A 20244-nucleotide genomic window follows, 5' to 3' on the forward strand; every position below is an offset into this window, starting at 1 on the left:
AACAAGTTTAAAACATGAATATGAAAAAGTAAGCATGTATGCTTCTTAAGTCACTCCAAAATGAAGCTCTTGGGAGGGTTTTTGAAAATTCCATGTTTGAAACTAAAAACCACTTCTCTTCATGCATGCTTGACTTCATAAGACAGAGTTTAGGGCTAGGGGGTAGATACATGATTTTCCTGGTTTGAATATGTCTAGACCTTGTTTATCAACTTAATTGAATGCTTACTATATAACATAAGAAGACCTTGTTTTTTTTTGAATTTTTATATACCCATTTGAATATATCTTGGTCAAATCCTTGGTTCCACCAAGATTTGAATAAGTTAAAAACATGAATATGATAAAGTAAGCATGTATGCTTCTTAGTCACTTCAAAATGAAGATCTTGGGAGGGTTTTCGAATTTCCATGTTCGAAACCAAAAACCACATATCTTCATGCTTGACTTCATGAAACAGAGTTTAGGGTTAGGGGGTAGATACATGATTTTTCTTGTTTGAATATGTCTAGACCTTGTTTATAATCTTAATTGAATGATTACTATATGACATAAGAAGACCTTGGTTTTTCAATTTTTCATTTTTTTTAATTTGTATGCCCATTTGAATCTTGGTCAAATCCTATGTTTGACCAAGATTTGAACAAGTTTAAAACATGAATATGAAAAAGTAAGCATGTATGCTTCTTAAGTCACTCCAAAATGAAGCTCTTGGGAGGGTTTTTGAAATTTCCATGTTTGAAACTAAAAACCACTTCTCTTCATGCTTGACTTCATAAGTCAGGGTTTAGGGATATATAGGGGGTAGATACATGATTTTTCTGGTTTGAATATGTCTAGACCTTGTTTATCAACTTAATTGAATGCTTACTATATGACATAAGAAGACTATGTGCCTTGATTTTTCATTTTTTAAATTATGCCCATTTGAATCTTGGTCAAATCCTAGGTTTGACCATGATTTAAACAAGTTTAAAACATGAATATGAAAATTAAGCATGTATCCTTCTTAGTCACTCCAAAATGAAGCTCTTTGGGAGGGTTTTTGAAATTTCCATGTTTGAAACCAAAAACCACATATCTTCATGTGCTTGACTTCATGAGACAGAGTTTAGGGTTAGGGGGTAGATACATGATTTCTCTGGTTTGAATATGTCTAGACCTTGTTTATCAACTTAATTGAATGCTTACTATATGACATAAGAAGACTATGTGCCTTGATTTTTAATTTTTTTAATTTTGCCCATTTGAATCTTGGTCAAATCCTAGGTTTGACCATGATTTAAACAAGTTTAAAACATGAATATGAAAAATTAAGGATGTATCCTTCGTAGTCACTCCAAAATGAAGCTCGATCTTGAGAGGGTTCTTAAAATTTCCATGTTTTAAACCAAAAAAACCACGTACTTCTCTTCATGCTTGACTTCATAAGACAGAGTTTGGGGTTAGGAGTAGCTTGATGCATAAATTTTCTGGTTTGAATATGTCTAGACATTGTTTATCAACATAATTGAATGCTTACTAGATGACATAAGATGACTATGTGCATTGGTTTTTCATTTTTTTTGAATTTTGATGCCCATTTGAATCTTGGTCAAATCCTAGGTTAATTTGACTATGATTTAATCAAGTTTAAAACATGAATATGAAAAATTAAGCATCTATCCTTCTTAGTCACTCCAATATGTAGCTCTTGGGAGGGTTTTTGAAATTTCCATGCTTGAAACCAAAAACCACTTCTCTTCATGCATGCTTGACTTCATAAGACAAAGTTTAGGGTTAGGGGTAGATACATGATTTTCCTGCTAGTTTGAATATATCTAGACCTTGTTTATCAATTTAAATGAATGCTTACTATATGACATGAGCAGACCTTGGTTTTCATTTTTTATACCCTTTTGAATCTTCGTCAAATCCTAGGTTTGTTGACCAAGATTTGAACAAGTTTAAAACATGAATGTGAAAAAGTAAGCATGTATGCTTCTTCAGTCACTCCAAAATGAAGCTCTTGGGAGGGTTTTTGAAAATTCCATGTTTGAAACTAAAAACCACTTCTCTTCATGCATGCTTGACTTCATAAGACAAAGTTTAGGGTTAGGGGTAGATACATGATTTTCCTGCTAGTTTGAATTTATCTAGACCTTGTTTATCAATTTAAATGAATGCTTACTATATGACATGAGCAGACCTTGGTTTTAATTTTTTATACCCATTTGAATCTTCGTCAAATCCTAGGTTTGTTGACCAAGATTTGAACAAGTTTAAAACATGAATATGAAAAAGTAAGCATGTATGCTTCTTAAGTCACTCCAAAATGAAGCTCTTGGGAGGGTTTTTGAAAATTCCATGTTTGAAACTAAAAACCACTTCTCTTCATGCATGCTTGACTTCATAAGACAGAGTTTAGGGCTAGGGGGTAGATACATGATTTTCCTGGTTTGAATATGTCTAGACCTTGTTTATCAGCTTAATTGAATGCTTACTATATAACATAAGAAGACCTTGTTTTTTTTTGAATTTTTATATACCCATTTGAATATATCTTGGTCAAATCCTTGGTTCCACCAAGATTTGAATAAGTTAAAAACATGAATATGAAAAAGTAAGCATGTATGCTTCTTAGTCACTTCAAAATGAAGATCTTGGGAGGGTTTTCGAATTTCCATGTTCGAAACCAAAAACCACATATATTCATGCTTGACTTCATGAAACAGAGTTTAGGGTTAGGGGGTAGATACATGATTTTTCTTGTTTGAATATGTCTAGACCTTGTTTATCATCTTAATTGAATGCTTACTATATGACATAAGAAGACCTTGGTTTTTCAATTTTTCATTTTTTTAATTTGTATGCCCATTTGAATCTTGGTCAAATCCTATGTTTGACCAAGATTTGAACAAGTTTAAAACATGAATATGAAAAAGTAAGCATGTATGCTTCTTAAGTCACTCCAAAATGAAGCTCTTGGGAGGGTTTTTGAAATTTCCATGTTTGAAACTAAAACCCACTTCTCTTCATGCTTGACTTCATAAGTCAGGGTTTAGGGATATATAGGGGGTAGATACATGATTTTTCTGGTTTGAATATGTCTAGACCTTGTTTATCAACTTAATTGAATGCTTACTATATGACATAAGAAGACTATGTGCCTTGATTTATCATTTTTTAAATTATGCCCATTTGAATCTTGGTCAAATCCTAGGTTTGACCATGATTTAAACAAGTTTAAAACATGAATATGAAAATTAAGGATGTATCCTTCTTAGTCACTCCAAAATGAAGCTCTTTGGGAGGGTTTTTGAAATTTCCATGTTTGAAACCAAAACCACATATCTTCATGCGCTTGACTTCATGAGACATAGTTTAGGGTTAGGGGGTAGATACATGATTTCTCTGGTTTGAATATGTCTAGACCTTGTTTATCAACTTAATTGAATGCTTACTATATGACATCAGAAGACTATGTGCCTTGATTTTTCATTTTTTTAATTTTGCCCATTTGAATCTTGGTCAAATCCTAGGTTTGACCATGATTTAAACAAGTTTAAAACATGAATATGAAAAAATAAGGATGTATCCTTCGTAGTCACTCCAAAATGAAGCTCGATCTTGAGAGGGTTTTTGAAATTTCCATGTTTTAAACCAAAAAACCACGTACTTCTCTTCATGCTTGACTTCATAAGACAGAGTTTGGGGTTAGGATTAGCTTGATACATAAATTTTCTGGTTTGAATATGTCTACACATTGTTTATCAACTTAATTGAATGCTTACTAGATGACTGATGCGTGTGGTTGGCACGTCCGTTGGGAACCCCAAGAGGAAGGTGTGATGCGCACAGCGGCAAGTTTCCCTCAGTAAGAAACCAAGGTTTAATCGGACCAGTAGGAGTCAAGAAGCACGTTGAAGGTTGATGGCGGCGGGATGTAGTGCGGCGTAACACCAGGGATTCCGGCGCCAACGTGGAACCTGCACAACACAACCAAAGTACTTTGCCCCAACGAAACAGTGAGGTTGTCAATCTCACCGGCTTGCTGTAACAAAGGATTAACCGTATTGTGTGGAAGATGATTGTTTGCAGAAAACAAGAAACAAGTATTGCAGTAGATTGTATTTCAGTAAAGAGAATTGGACCGGGGTCCACAGTTCACTAGAGGTGTCTCTCCCATAAGACAAGCAGCATGTTGGGTGAACAAATTACAGTTGGGCAATTGACAAATAAAGAGGGCATGACCATGCACATACATATCATGATGAGTATAGTGAGATTTAATTGGGCATTACGACAAAGTACATAGACCGCCATCCAACTGCATCTATGCCTAAAAAGTCCACCTTCAGGTTATCATCCGAACCCCCTCCAGTATTAAGTTGCAAAGCAACAGACAATTGCATTAAGTATGGTGCGTAATGTAATCAACAACTACATCCTTAGACATAGCATCAATGTTTTATCCCTAGTGGCAACAGCACAACACAACCTTAGAACTTTCTCACTTTGTCCTGTGTCAATGCAGGCATGAACCCACTATCGAGCATAAGTACTCCCTCTTGGAGTTACAAGCATCTACTTGGCCAGAGCATCTACTAGTACCGGAAAGCATGCAAGATCATAAACAACACATAGATTTAACTTTGATAATCAACATAACAAGTATTCTCTATTCATCGGATCCCAACAAACGCAACATATAGAATTACAGATAGATGATCTTGATCATGTTAGGCAGCTCACAAGATCCGACAATGATAGCACAATGGGGAGAAGACAACCATCTAGCTACTGCTATGGACCCATAGTCCAGGGGTAGACTACTCACACATCACACCGGAGGCGACCATGGCGGCGTAGAGTCCTCCGGGAGATGATTCCCCTCTCCGGCAGGGTGCCGGAGGCGATCTCCTGGATCCCCCGAGATGGGATCGGCGTTGGCGGCGTCTCTGGAAGGTTTTCCGTATCGTGGCTCTCGGTACTGGGGGTTTCGTCACGGAGGCTTTAAGTAGGCGGAAGGGTAGGTCAAGAGGCGGCGCGAGGGCCGGACCATAGGGCCGCGCGGCCAGGGCAGGGGCCGCGCCGCCCTATGCTCTGGCTGCCTCGTGGCCCCTCTTCGTTTCGTCTTCGGACTTCTGGAAGCTTCGTGGAAAAATAGGCCCCTGGGCTTTGATTTCGTCCAATTCCGAGAATATTTCCTTACTAGGATTTCTGAAACCAAAAACAGCAGAAAATAGCAACTGGCACTTCGGCATCTTGTTAATAGGTTAGTTCCAGAAAATGCACGAATATGACATAAAGTGTGCATAAAACATGTAGATAACATCAATAATGTGGCATGGAACATAAGAAATTATCGATACGTCAGAGACGTATCAGCATCCCCAAGCTTAGTTCTGCTCGTCCCGAGCAGGTAAAACGATAACACGATAATTTACGAAGTGACATGCCATCATAATCTTGATCATACTATTTGTAAAGCATATGTAGTGAATGCAGCGATCAAAACAATGTATATGACATGAGTAAACAAGTGAATCATAAAGCAAAGACTTTTCATGAATAGCACTTCAAGACAAGCATCAATAAGTCTTGCATAAGAGTTAACTCATAAAGCAATAATTCAAAGTAAAGGCATTGAAGCAACACAAAAGAAGATTAAGTTTCAGCGGTTGCTTTCAACTTGTAACATGTATATCTCATGGATATTGTAAACATAGAGTAATATAATAAGTGCAATAAGCAAGTATGTAGGAATCAATGTACAGTTCACACAAGTGTTTGCTTCTTGAGGTGGAGAGAAATAGGTGAACTGACTCAACATTGAAAGTAAAAGAATGGTCCTCCATAGAGGAAAAGCATCGATTGCTATATTTGTGCTAGAGCTTTGATTTTGAAAACATGAAACAATTTTGTCAACGGTAGTAATAAAGCATATGCATCATGTAAATTATATCTTATAAGTTGCAAGCCTCATGCATAGTATACTAATAGTGCCCGCACCTTGTCCTAATTAGCTTGGACTACCTGGATTATCACCGCAATACATATGCTTTAACCAAGTATCACAAAGGGGTACCTCTATGCTGCCTGTACAAAGGTCTAAGGAGAAAGCTCGCATTTGGATTTCTCGCTTTTGATTATTCTCAACTTAGACATCCATACCGGGACAACATAGACAACAGATAATGGACTCCTCTTTTAATGCTTTAAGCATTCAACAACAATTAATTCTTTTCTCATTAGAGATTTGAGGATGTTTGTCCAAAACTGAAACTTCCACCATGGATCATGGCTTTAGTTAGCGGCCCAATGTTCTTCTCTAACAATATGCATGCTCAAACCATTCAACTCAGTGTAGATCGCCCTTACTTCAGACAAGACGAACATGCATAGCAACTCACATGAAATTCAACAAAGAATAGTTGATGGCGTCCCCAGTTAAACATGGTTATCGCACAACAAGCAACTTAATAAGAGATAAAGTGCATAATTACATATTCAATACCATAATAGTTTTTAAGCTATTTGTCCCATGAGCTATATATTGCAAAGGTGAATGATGGAATTTTAAAGGTAGCACTCAAGCAATTTACTTTGGAATGGCGGAAAATACCATGTAGTAGGTAGGTATGGTGGACACAAATGGCATAGTGGTTGGCTCAAGTATTTTGGATGCATGAGAAGTATTCCCTCTCGATACAAGGTTTAGGCTAGCAAGGCTTATTTGAAACAAACACAAGGATGAACCGGTGCAGCAAAACTCACATAAAAGACATATTGAAAACATTATAAGACTCTACACCGTCTTCCTTGTTGTTCAAACTCAATACTAGAAATTATCTAGACCTTAGAGAAACCAAATATGCAAACCAAATTTTAGCATGCTCTATGTATTTCTTCATTAATGGGTGCAAAGCATATGATGCAAGAGCTTAATCATGAGCACAACAATTGCCAAGTATCACATTACCCAAGACATTAATAGCAATTACTACATGTATCATTTTCCAATTCCAACCATATAACAATTTAACGAAGGAGAAACTTCGCCATGAATACTATGAGTAGAAACCAAGGACATACTTGTCCATATGCTACAGCGGAGCGTGTCTCTCTCCCATAAAGTGAATGCTAGGATCCATTTTATTCAAACAAAACAAAAACAAAAACAAACCGACGCTCCAAGAAAAAGCACATAAGATGTGATGGAATAAAAATGTAGTTTCAGGGGAGGAACCTGATAATGTTGTCGATGAAGAAGGGGATGCCTTGGGCATCCCCAAGCTTAGACGCTTGAGTCTTCTTGATATATGCAGGGGTGAACCACCGGGGCATCCCCAAGCTTAGAGCTTTCACTCTCCTTGATCATGTTGCATCATACTCCTCTCTTGATCCTTGAAAACTTCCTCCACACCAAACTCGAAACAACTCATTAGAGGGTTAGTGCACAATAAAAATTAACATATTCAGAGGTGACACAATCATTCTTAACACTTCTGGACATTGCATAATGCTACTGGACATTAGTGGATCAAAGAAATTCATCCAACATAGCAAAAGAGGCAATGCGAAATAAAAGGCAGAATCTGTCAAAACAGAACAGTTCGTATTGACGAATTTTAAAATCGCACCAGACTTGCTCAGATGAAAATGCTCAAATTGAATGAAAGTTGCGTACATATCTGAGGATCATGCACGTAAATTGGCTTAATTTTCTGAGCTACCTACAGGGAGGTGGACCCAGATTCGTGACAGCAAAGAAATCTGGAACTGCGCAGTAATCCAAATCTAGTACTTACTTTTCTATCAACGGCTTTACTTGGCACAACAAAACACAAAACTAAGATAAGGAGAGGTTGCTACAGTAGTAAACAACTTCCAAGACACAAAATAAAAACAAAGTACTGTAGGTAAAACATGGGTTGTCTCCCATAAGCGCTTTTCTTTAACGCCTTTCAGCTAGGCGCAGAAAGTGTGTATCAAGTATTATCAAGAGACGAAGTGTTAACCTTACCTTGGGCTTTACCCTTACCTTTCTTATTGTTCTTATTTCCCTTTGGTTTAGGAAATATATGATTTCCCCCCGGTATTGAGGTGAATTTCAGAGTGCCTTCTCCAACATCAATGACTGCTCCCAATAGTTTCAGCAGGGATCTTCCGAGTGTGAGTTTTCCTGTTTCAACAACAAGATAATCAATGGATATTGTTCTTCCAAGAATGGTTGTATGCACACCTGCGGCTATTCCTTTAGGAATTATAGTAGAGTTATCAATGAGAGTTATTTCTTCTCCTCCTTCCTCAACTCCCCAAAGTTTCAAAGATTTATAAATACTTTCAGGCATAAGGCAAAATTCATACATAATATCACAGTAGGCATGGAGAGTTCGATCACCGATAACAATTTTAACAGCAGGATCCCACAATGAGAGTTTAGAGTTCACTAAAACTTGTTCAAGACGATTATGAACGTGGCAATAGTTATCATCCAAGCGAGATGTACTTATCTCGAGATTGTTTAATCTACTGTATATGCTAGTGAGGGCTGAATCAAAGTTATTAGCTGAATCATGTGATGCAACCAACTTCTTTATGGCATTAAAAGCTTGATCCCCATTGCAATGAAGGAAATCTCCTCCCACTAAAGTATCCAAAGCATATCTATAGCGAATCATAATACCGAAATAAAAATTACTAAGGAGCAAACTTAGAGTCATTTGAGGTTCAGTTTTACGATAAGAAGTAAAAATTCTAGACCAAGCATCCTTAAAACTCTCCTCATCCCCTTGTTTAAAAGTGAAGACTAATTCTTCAGGCGAAGAAGTAACAGGTTCAGAGCTAGACATGGTAACAAAAATAACTAATTTTTTTGTGTTTTTGATATAGCAAACAAGATAGCAAGTAAAGTAAAACTAGCAACTAATTTTTTTGTATTTTGATTTAGTGCAGCAAACAAAGTAGTAAATAAAACTAAGCAAGACAAAAACAAAGTAAAGAGATTGAGAAGTGGAGACTCCCCTTGCAGCGTGTCTTGATCTCCCCGGCAACGGCGCCAGAAATTTGCTTCATGCGTGTGGTTGGCACGTCCGTTGGGAACCCCAAGAGGAAGGTGTGATGCGCACAGCGGCAAGTTTCCCTCAGTAAGAAACCAAGGTTTAATTGGACCAGTAGGAGTCAAGAAGCACGTTGAAGGTTGATGGCGGCGGGATGTAGTGCGGCGCAACACCAGGGATTCCGGCGCCAACGTGGAACCTGCACAACACAACCAAAGTACTTTGCCCCAACGAAACAGTGAGGTTGTCAATCTCACCGGCTTGCTGTAACAAAGGATTAACCGTATTGTGTGGAAGATGATTGTTTGCAGAAAACAGTAAAACAAGTATTGCAGTAGATTGTATTTCAGTAAAGAGAATTGGACCGGGGTCCACAGTTCACTAGAGGTGTCTCTCCCATAAGACAAGCATCATGTTGGGTGAACAAATTACAGTTGGGCAATTGACAAATAAAGAGGGCATGACCATGCACATACATATCATGATGAGTATAGTGAGATTTAATTGGGCATTACGACAAAGTACATAGACCGCCATCCATTGCATCTATGCCTAAAAAGTCCACCTTCAAAGTTATCATCCGAACCCCTCCGGTATTAAGTTGCAAAGCAACAGACAATTGCATTAAGTATGGTGCGTAATGTAATCAACAACTACATCCTTAGACATAGCATCAATGTTTTATCCCTAGTGGCAACAGCACAACACAACCTTAGAACTTTCGTCACCTTTGTCCTGTGTCAATGCAGGCATGAACCCACTATCGAGCATAAGTACTCCCTCTTGGAGTTACAAGCATCTACTTGGCCAGAGCATCTACTAGTAACGGAAAGCATGCAAGATCATAAACAACACATAGATTTAACTTTGATAATCAACATAACAAGTATTCTCTATTCATCGGATCCCAACAAACGCAACATATAGAATTACAGATAGATGATCTTGATCATGTTAGGCAGCTCACAAGATCCGACAATGATAGCACAATGGGGAGAAGACAACCATCTAGCTACTGCTATGGACCCATAGTCCAGGGGTAGACTACTCATACATCACACCGGAGGCGACCATGGCGGCGTAGAGTCCTCCGGGAGATGATTCCCCTCTCCGGCAGGGTGCCGGAGGCGATCTCCTGGATCCCCCAAGATGGGATCGGCGTTGGCGGTGTCTCTGGAAGGTTTTCCGTATCGTGGCTCTCGGTACTGGGGGTTTCGTCACGGAGGCTTTAAGTAGGCGGAAGGGTAGGTCAAGAGGCGGCGCGAGGGGCCCAGACCATAGGGCCGCGCGACCAGGGCAGGGGCCGCGCCGCCCTATGCTCTGGCTGCCTCGTGGCCCCTCTTCGTTTCGTCTTCGGACTTCTGGAAGCTTCGTGGAAAAATAGGCCCCTGGGCTTTGATTTCGTCCAATTCCGAGAATATTTCCTTACTAGGATTTCTGAAACCAAAAACAGCAGAAAAACAAGAATCGGCACTTCGGCATCTTGTTAATAGGTTAGTTCCAGAAAATGCACGAATATGACATAAAGTGTGCATAAAACATGTAGATAACATCAATAATGTGGCATGGAACATAAGAAATTATCGATACGTCGGAGACGTATCAATGACATAAGATGACTATGTGCATTGGTTTTTCATTTTTTTTTTGAATTTTGATGCCCATTTGAATCTTGGTCAAATCCTAGGTTAATTTGACTATGATTTAATCAAGTTTAAAACATGAATATGAAAAATTAAGCATCTATCCTTCTTAGTCACTCCAATATGTAGCTCTTGGGAGGGTTTTTGAAATTTCCATGCTTGAAACCAAAAACCACTTCTCTTCATGCATGCTTGACTTCATAAGACAAAGTTTAGGGTTAGGGGTAGATACATGATTTTCCTGCTAGTTTGAATATATCTAGACCTTGTTTATCAATTTAAATGAATGCTTACTATATGACATGAGCAGACCTTGGTTTTAATTTTTTATACCCTTTTGAATCTTCGTCAAATCCTAGGTTTGTTGACCAAGATTTGAACAAGTTTAAAACATGAATGTGAAAAAGTAAGCATGTATGCTTCTTCAGTCACTCCAAAATGAAGCTCTTGGGAGGGTTTTTGAAAATTCCATGTTTGAAACTAAAAACCACTTCTCTTCATGCATGCTTGACTTCATAAGACAAAGTTTAGGGTTAGGGGTAGATACATGATTTTCCTGCTAGTTTGAATATATCTAGACCTTGTTTATCAATTTAAATGAATGCTTACTATATGACATGAGCAGACCTTGGTTTTAATTTTTTATACCCATTTGAATCTTCGTCAAATCCTAGGTTTGTTGACCAAGATTTGAACAAGTTTAAAACATGAATATGAAAAAGTAAGCATGTATGCTTCTTAAGTCACTCCAAAATGAAGCTCTTGGGAGGGTTTTTGAAAATTCCATGTTTGAAACTAAAAACCACTTCTCTTCATGCATGCTTGACTTCATAAGACAGAGTTTAGGGCTAGGGGGTAGATACATGATTTTCCTGGTTTGAATATGTCTAGACCTTGTTTATCAACTTAATTGAATGCTTACTATATAACATAAGAAGACCTTGTTTTTTTTGAATTTTTATATACCCATTTGAATCTTGGTCAAATCCTTGGTTCCACCAAGATTTGAATAAGTTAAAAACATGAATATGAAAAAGTAAGCATGTATGCTTCTTAGTCACTTCAAAATGAAGCTCTTGGGAGGGTTTTTGAATTTCCATGTTCGAAACCAAAAACCACATATCTTCATGCTTGACTTCATGAAACAGAGTTTAGGGTTAGGGGGTAGATACATGATTTTTCTTGTTTGAATATGTCTAGACCTTGTTTATCATCTTAACTGAATGCTTACTATATGACATAAGAAGACCTTGGTTTTTCAATTTTTCATTTTTTTAAATTTGTATGCCCATTTGAATCTTGGTCAAATCCTATGTTTGACCAAGATTTGAACAATTTTAAAACATGAATATGAAAAAGTAAGCATGTATGCTTCTTAAGTCACTCCAAAATGAAGCTCTTGGGAGGGTTTTTGAAATTTCCATGTTTGAAACTAAAAACCACTTCTCTTCATGCTTGACTTCATAAGTCAGGGTTTAGGGATATATAGGGGGTAGATACATGATTTTTCTGGTTTGAATATGTCTAGACCTTGTTTATAAACTTAATTGAATGCTTACTATATGACATAAGAAGACTATGTGCCTTGATTTTTCATTTTTTTAAATTATGCCCATTTGAATCTTGGTCAAATCCTTGGTTTGACCATGATTTAAACAAGTTTAAAACATGAATATGAAAGTTAAGCTTGTATCCTTCTTAGTCACTCCAAAATGAAGCTCTTTGGGAGGGTTTTTGAAATTTCCATGTTTGAAACCAAAAACCACATATCTTGATGCGCTTGACTTCATGAGACAGAGTTTAGGGTTAGGGGGTAGATACATGATTTCTATGGTTTGAATATGTGTAGACCTTGTTTATCAACTTAATTGAATGCTTACTATATGACATAAGAAGACTATGTGCCTTGATTTTTTATTTTTTTAATTTTGCCCATTTGAATCTTGGTCAAATCCTAGGTTTGACCATGATTTAAACAAGTTTAAAACATGAATATGAAAAATTAAGCATGTATCCTTCGTAGTCACTCCAAAATGAAGCTCTTGAGAGGGTTTTTGAAATTTCCATGTTTGAAACCAAAAAACCGCATACTTCTCTTCATGCTTGACTTCATAAGACAGAGTTTGGGGATAGGGGTAGCTTGATACATGAATTTTCTGGTTTGAATATGTCTAGACATTGTTTATCAACTTAATTGAATGCTTACTAGATGACATAAGATGACTATGTGCATTGGTTTTTCATTTTTTTTTGAATTTTATGCCCATTTGAATCTTGGTCAAATCCTAGGTTAATTTGACCATGATTTAATCAAGTTGAAAACATGAATATGAAAAATTAAGCATCTATCCTTCTTAGTCACTCCAATATGTAGCTCTTGGGAGGGTTTTTGAAATTTCCATGCTTGAAACAAAAAACCACTTCTCTTAATGCTTGACTTCATAAGACAGAGTTTAGGGTTAAGGGCCAAGTATATACATGATTTTTCTTGTTTTAATATGTCTAGACTTTGTTTATCAACTTGAATGCTTACTATATGACATCGAAAGACTATGTGTTTGGTTTTGATTTTTTTGAATTTGTTATGTCCATTTGAATCTTGGTCAAATCCTAGGTTTGACCAAGATTTAAACCAGTTTAAAACATGAAAATGAAAAGGTAAGCCTGGATTCTTCTTAGTCACTCCAAAATGAGCTTTTGGGAGTTTTTTTTAATTTCCATGTTTGAAACCCATAACCACTTTTCTTCATGCTTGACTTCATAAGACAGAGGTTAGGGTTAGGGGGTATATACATGATTTTTCTGGATTGAATATGTTTATACTTCGTTGATCAACTTTAATGCTTACTATATGACATAAGAAGCTTATGTGCTTTGGTTTTTGATTTTTTTATTTCATTTTTGAATTTTTATGCCCATTTGAATCCTGGTCAATTCCTTTGTTTGACCAAGATTTAAACAAGTTTAAAACATGAAAATGAAAAAGTAAGCCTGGCTCCTTCTTAGTCATGAAAATGAGTTAACTTGGCTTTCCAACCCTTGAATCCATAGGAAACTTTGTACTAATGCAGTATAATAATCACCCGAGTTTTTACACCAACAGGTCTGTCACTTACGTGTGGTGCCCATGCGTGAGGTCCCACACTTCAGTGAGCACAAGTCACCTGCGGTAGGCAGGCAAAATCCCAGCCATCTTCTTTGTCAAGAGAAGACGCATCAGCATGCGTATCGGAAAGTCTCTGGGTCCTTCAGGATCCTTCGGTTGTCCCTCTCACACAAAAAAAATCTCTCTCATTCTCGGCCTCGCTCGACTCGCTCGCTCGCACCTCCTGCGCACTTACAAACCCTGCACAACTGTCAACATCACCAGAAAAAGAATATACACCATAAATAAGAGGGGCCCCGTGACTGCTATCCCTTCTTCTCCTTCCGTGTGATTCCTCTTCCTCCGAGTTTCACTCGACGGGCAAACACACATGTGCTGCATAGTAATAATAAAAAAGTAAAAGAATCGACTATGAATCTATTATTAAATAGGTTAAACTAGGGTTTTGCCCAGTACTACAGATCTAGTTGAAAAAAAAATCCAACTACGGGGTTCGATTTTGGCCTACAAATAAATAATTAAATAAGTTGAACTAGTATTCCTCTAAAAAATCGTCTTGGTTTGCATTGTTTGATACTTTTCATAGCTAGAGTGCATCACAATTTTTTGATTTAATGCTTTGCTTTGCCAATTTTGAATTTCCATGTTCGAAACCAAAAACCACATATCTTCATGCTTGACTTCATGAGACAGAGTTTATGGTTAGGGGGTAGATACATGATTTCTCTGGTTTGAATATATCAAGACCTTGTTTATCAACTTAATTGAATGCTTATTATGTGACATAAGATGACTATGTGCATTGGTTTTTCATTTTATTGTTTTTTTTCAATTTTTATGCCCATTTGAATCTTGGTCAAATCCTAGGTTTGACCATGACTTAAACAAGTTTAAAACATGAATATGAAAAATTAAGCATCTATCCTTCTTAGTCACTCCAAAATGTAGCTCTTAGGAGGGTTTTTGAAATTTCCATGCTTGAAACCAAAAACCACTTCTCTTCATGCATGCTTGACTTCATAAGACAGAGTTTAGGGTTAGGGGGTAGATACATGATTTTCCTGGTTTGAATATGTCTAGACCTTGTTTATCAACTTAATTGAATGCTTAATATATAACATAAGAAGACCTTGTTTTTTTTTTTGAATTTTTATATACCCATTTGAATCTTGGTCAAATCCTTGGTTCTACCAAGATTTGAATAAGTTAAAAACATGAATATGAAAAAGTAAGCATGTATGCTTCTTAGTCACTTCAAAATGAAGCTCTTGGGAGGGTCTTTGAATTTCCATGTTCGAAACCAAAAACCACATATCTTCATGCTTGACTTCATGAAACAGAGTTTAGGGTTAGGGGGTAGATACATGATTTTTCTTGTTTGAATATGTCTAGACCTTGTTTGTCATCTTAATTGAATGCTTACTATATGACATAAGAAGACCTTGGTTTTTCAATTTTTCATTTTTTTTAATTTGTATGCCCATTTGAATCTTGGTCAAATCCTATGTTTGACCAAGATTTGAACCAGTTTAAAACAAGAATATGAAAAAGTAAGCATGTATGCTTCTTAAGTCACTCCAAAATGAAGCTCTTGGGAGGGTTTTTGAAATTTCCATGTTTGAAACTAAAAACCACTTCTCTTCATGCTTGACTTCATAAGTCAGGGTTTAGGGATATATATAGGGGTAGATACATGATTTTTCTGGTTTGAATATGTCTAGACCTTGTTTATCAACTTAATTGAATGCTTACTGTATGACATAAGAAGACTATGTGCCTTGATTTTTCATTTTTTTAAATTATGCCCATTTGAATCTTGGTCAAATCCTAGGTTTGACCATGATTTAAACAAATTGAAAACATGAATATGAAAATTAAGCATGTATCCTTCTTAGTCACTCCAAAATGAAGCTCTTTGGGAGGGTTTTTGAAATTTCCATGTTTGAAACCAAAAACCACATATCTTCATGCGCTTGACTTCATGAGACAGAGTTTAGGGTTAGGGGGTAGATACATGATTTCTCTGGTTTGAATATGTCTAGACCTTGTTTATCAACTTAATTGAATGCTTACTATATGACATAAGAAGACTATGTGCCTTGATTTTTCATTTTTTTTAAATTTTGCCCATTTGAATCTTGGTCAAATCCTAGGTTTGACCATGATTTAAACAAGTTTAAAACATGAATATGAAAAATTAAGCATGTATCCTTCGTAGTCACTCCAAAATGAAGCTCTTGAGAGGGTTTTTGAAATTTCCATGTTTGAAACCAAAAAACCGCGTACTTCTCTTCATGCTTGACTTCATAAGACAGAGTTTGGGGATAGGGGTAGCTTGATACATGAATTTTCTGGTTTGAATATGTCTAGACATTGTTTATCAACTTAATTGAATGCTTACTAGATGACATAAGATGACTATGTGCATTGGTTTTTCATTTTTTTTTGAATTTTATGCCCATTTGAATCTTGGTCAAATCCTAGGTTAATTTGACCATGATTTAATCAAGTTGAAAACATGAATATGAAAAATTAAGCATCTATCCTTCTTAGTCACTCCAATATGTAGCTCTTGGGAGGGTTTTTGAAATTTCCATGCTTGAAAGAAAAAACCACTTCTCTTAATGCTTGACTTCATAAGACAGAGTTTAGGGTTAAGGGCCAAGTATATACATGATTTTTCTTGTTTTAATATGTCTAGACTTTGTTTATCAACTTGAATGCTTACTATATGACATCGAAAGACTATGTGTTTGGTTTTGATTTTTTTGAATTTGTTATGTCCATTTGAATCTTGGTCAAATCCTAGGTTTGACCAAGATTTAAACCAGTTTAAAACATGAAAATGAAAAGGTAAGCCTGGATTCTTCTTAGTCACTCCAAAATGAGCTTTTGGGAGTTTTTTTAATTTCCATGTTTGAAACCCATAACCACTTTTCTTCATGCTTGACTTCATAAGACAGAGGTTAGGGTTAGGGGGTATATACATGATTTTTCTGGATTGAATATGTTTATACTTCGTTGATCAACTTTAATGCTTACTATATGACATAAGAAGCTTATGTGCTTTGGTTTTTGATTTTTTTATTTCATTTTTGAATTTTTATGCCCATTTGAATCCTGGTCAATTCCTTTGTTTGACCAAGATTTAAAGAAGTTTAAAACATGAAAATGAAAAAGTAAGCCTGGCTCCTTCTTAGTCATGAAAATGAGTTAACTTGGCTTTCCAACCCTTGAATCCATAGGAAACTTTGTACTAATGCAGTATAATAATCACCCGAGTTTTTACACCAACAGGTCTGTCACTTACGTGTGGTGCCCATGCGTGAGGTCCCACACTTCAGTGAGCACAAGTCACCTGCGGTAGGCAGGCAAAATCCCAGCCATCTTCTTTGTCAAAGAAGACGCATCAGCATGCGTATCGGAAAGTCTTTGGGTCCTTCAGGATCCTTCGGTTGTCCCTCTCACACAAAAAAAATCTCTCTCATTCTCGGCCTCGCTCGACTCGCTCGCTCACACCTCCTGCGCACTGACAAACCCTGCACAACTGTCAACATCACCAGAAAAAGAATATACACCATAAATAAGAGGGGCCCCGTGACTGCTATCCCTTCTTCTCCTTCCGTGTGATTCCTCTTCCTCCGAGTTTCACTCGACGGGCAAACACACATGTGCTGCATAGTAATAATAAAAAAGTAAAAGAATCGACTACGAATCTATTATTAAATAGGTTAAACTAGGGTTTTGCCCAGTACTACAGATCTAGTTGAAAAAAAAATCCAACTACGGGGTTCGATTTTGGCCTACAAATAAATAATTAAATAAGTTGAACTAGTATTCCTCTAAAACATCGTCTTGGTTTGCATTGTTTGATACTTTTCATAGCTAGAGTGCATCACAATTTTTTGATTTAATGCTTTGCTTTGCCAATTTTGAAATTCCATGTTCGAAACCAAAAACCACATATCTTCATGCTTGACTTCATGAGACAGAGTTTATGGTTAGGGGGTAGATACATGATTTCTCTGGTTTGAATATATCTAGACCTTGTTTATCAACTTAATTGAATGCTTATTATGTGACATAAGATGACTATGTGCATTGGTTTTTCATTTTATTGTTTTTTTTCAATTTTTATGCCCATTTGAATCTTGGTCAAATCCTAGGTTTGACCATGACTTAAACAAGTTTAAAACATGAATATGAAAAATTAAGCATCTATCCTTCTTAGTCACTCCAAAATGTAGCTCTTGGGAGGGTTTTTGAAATTTCCATGCTTGAAACCAAAAACCACTTCTCTTCATGCATGCTTGACTTCATAAGACAGAGTTTAGGGTTAGGGGGTAGATACATGATTTTCCTGGTTTGAATATGTCTAGACCTTGTTTATCAACTTAATTGAATGCTTAATATATAACATAAGAAGACCTTGTTTTTTTTTGAATTTTTATATACCCATTTGAATCTTGGTCAAATCCTTGGTTCTACCAAGATTTGAATAAGTTAAAAACATGAATATGAAAAAGTAAGCATGTATGCTTCTTAGTCACTTCAAAATGAAGCTCTTGGGAGGGTCTTTGAATTTCCATGTTCGAAACCAAAAACCACATATCTTCATGCTTGACTTCATGAAACAGAGTTTAGGGTTAGGGGGTAGATACATGATTTTTCTTGTTTGAATATGTCTAGACCTTGTTTGTCATCTTAATTGAATGCTTACTATATGACATAAGAAGACCTTGGTTTTTCAATTTTTCATTTTTTTTAATTTGTATGCCCATTTGAATCTTGGTCAAATCCTATGTTTGACCAAGATTTGAACAAGTTTAAAACAAGAATATGAAAAAGTAAGCATGTATGCTTCTTAAGTCACTCCAAAATGAAGCTCTTGGGAGGGTTTTTGAAATTTCCATGTTTGAAACTAAAAACCACTTCTCTTCATGCTTGACTTCATAAGTCAGGGTTTAGGGATATATATAGGGGTAGATACATGATTTTTCTGGTTTGAATATGTCTAGACCTTGTTTATCAACTTAATTGAATGCTTACTGTATGACATAAGAAGACTATGTGCCTTGATTTTTCATTTTTTTAAATTATGCCCATTTGAATCTTGGTCAAATCCTAGGTTTGACCATGATTTAAACAAGTTGAAAACATGAATATGAAAATTAAGCATGTATCCTTCTTAGTCACTCCAAAATGAAGCTCTTTGGGAGGGTTTTTGAAATTTCCATGTTTGAAACCAAAAACCACATATCTTCATGCGCTTGACTTCATGAGACAGAGTTTAGGGTTAGGGGGTAGATACATGATTTCTCTGGTTTGAATATGTCTAGACCTTGTTTATCAACTTAATTGAATGCTTACTATATGACATAAGAAGACTATGTGCCTTGATTTTTCATTTTTTTTAATTTTGCCCATTTGAATCTTGGTCAAATCCTAGATTTGACCATGATTTAAACAAGTTTAAAACATGAATATGAAAAATTAAGCATGTATCCTTCGTAGTCACTCCAAAATGAAGCTCTTGAGAGGGTTTTTGAAATTTCCATGTTTGAAACCAAAAAACCGCGTACTTATCTTCATGCTTGACTTCATAAGACCGAGTTTTGGGATAGGGGTAGCTTGATACATGAATTTTCTAGTTTGAATATGTCTAGACATTGTTTATCAACTTAATTGAATGCTTACTAGATGACATAAGATGACTATGTGCATTGGTTTTTCTTTTTTTTTTTGAATTTTTATGCCCATTTGAATCTTGGTCAAATCCTAGGTTAATTTGACCATGATTTAATCAAGTTGAAAACATGAATATGAAAAATTAAGCATCTATCCTTCTTAGTCACTCCAATATGTAGCTCTTGGGAGGGTTTTTGAAATTTCCATGCTTGAAACCAAAAACCACTTCTCTTCATGCATGCTTGACTTCATCAGACAGAGTTTAGGGTTAGGGGGTAGATACATGATTTTCCTGCTAGTTTGAATATGTCTAGACCTTGTTTATCAATTTAAATGAATGCTTACTATATGACATGAGCAGACCTTGGTTTTAATTTTTTATATCCATTTGAATCTTCGTCAAATCCTAGGTTTGTTGACCAATATTTGAACAAGTTTAAAACATGAATATGAAAAAGTAAGCATGTATGCTTCTTAAGTCACTCCAAAATGAAGCTCTTGGGAGGGTTTTTGAAATTTCCATGTTTAAAACTAAAAACCACTTCTCTTCATGCTTGACTTCATAATTAAGTCAGGGTTTAGGGATATATAGGGGGTAGATACATGATTTTTCCGGTTTGAATATGTCTAGACCTTGTTTATCAACTTAATTGAATGCTTACTATATGACATAAGAAGACTATGTGCCTTGATTTTTCATTTTTTGTTTTTTATGAATTTTTATGCCCATTTGAATCTTGGTCAAATCCTAGGTTTGACCATG

The sequence above is a fragment of the Lolium perenne genome, chromosome 6 (genome assembly GCF_019359855.2).
Source record: "Lolium perenne isolate Kyuss_39 chromosome 6, Kyuss_2.0, whole genome shotgun sequence".
NCBI classification, from domain to species: Eukaryota; Viridiplantae; Streptophyta; class Magnoliopsida; order Poales; family Poaceae; genus Lolium; species Lolium perenne.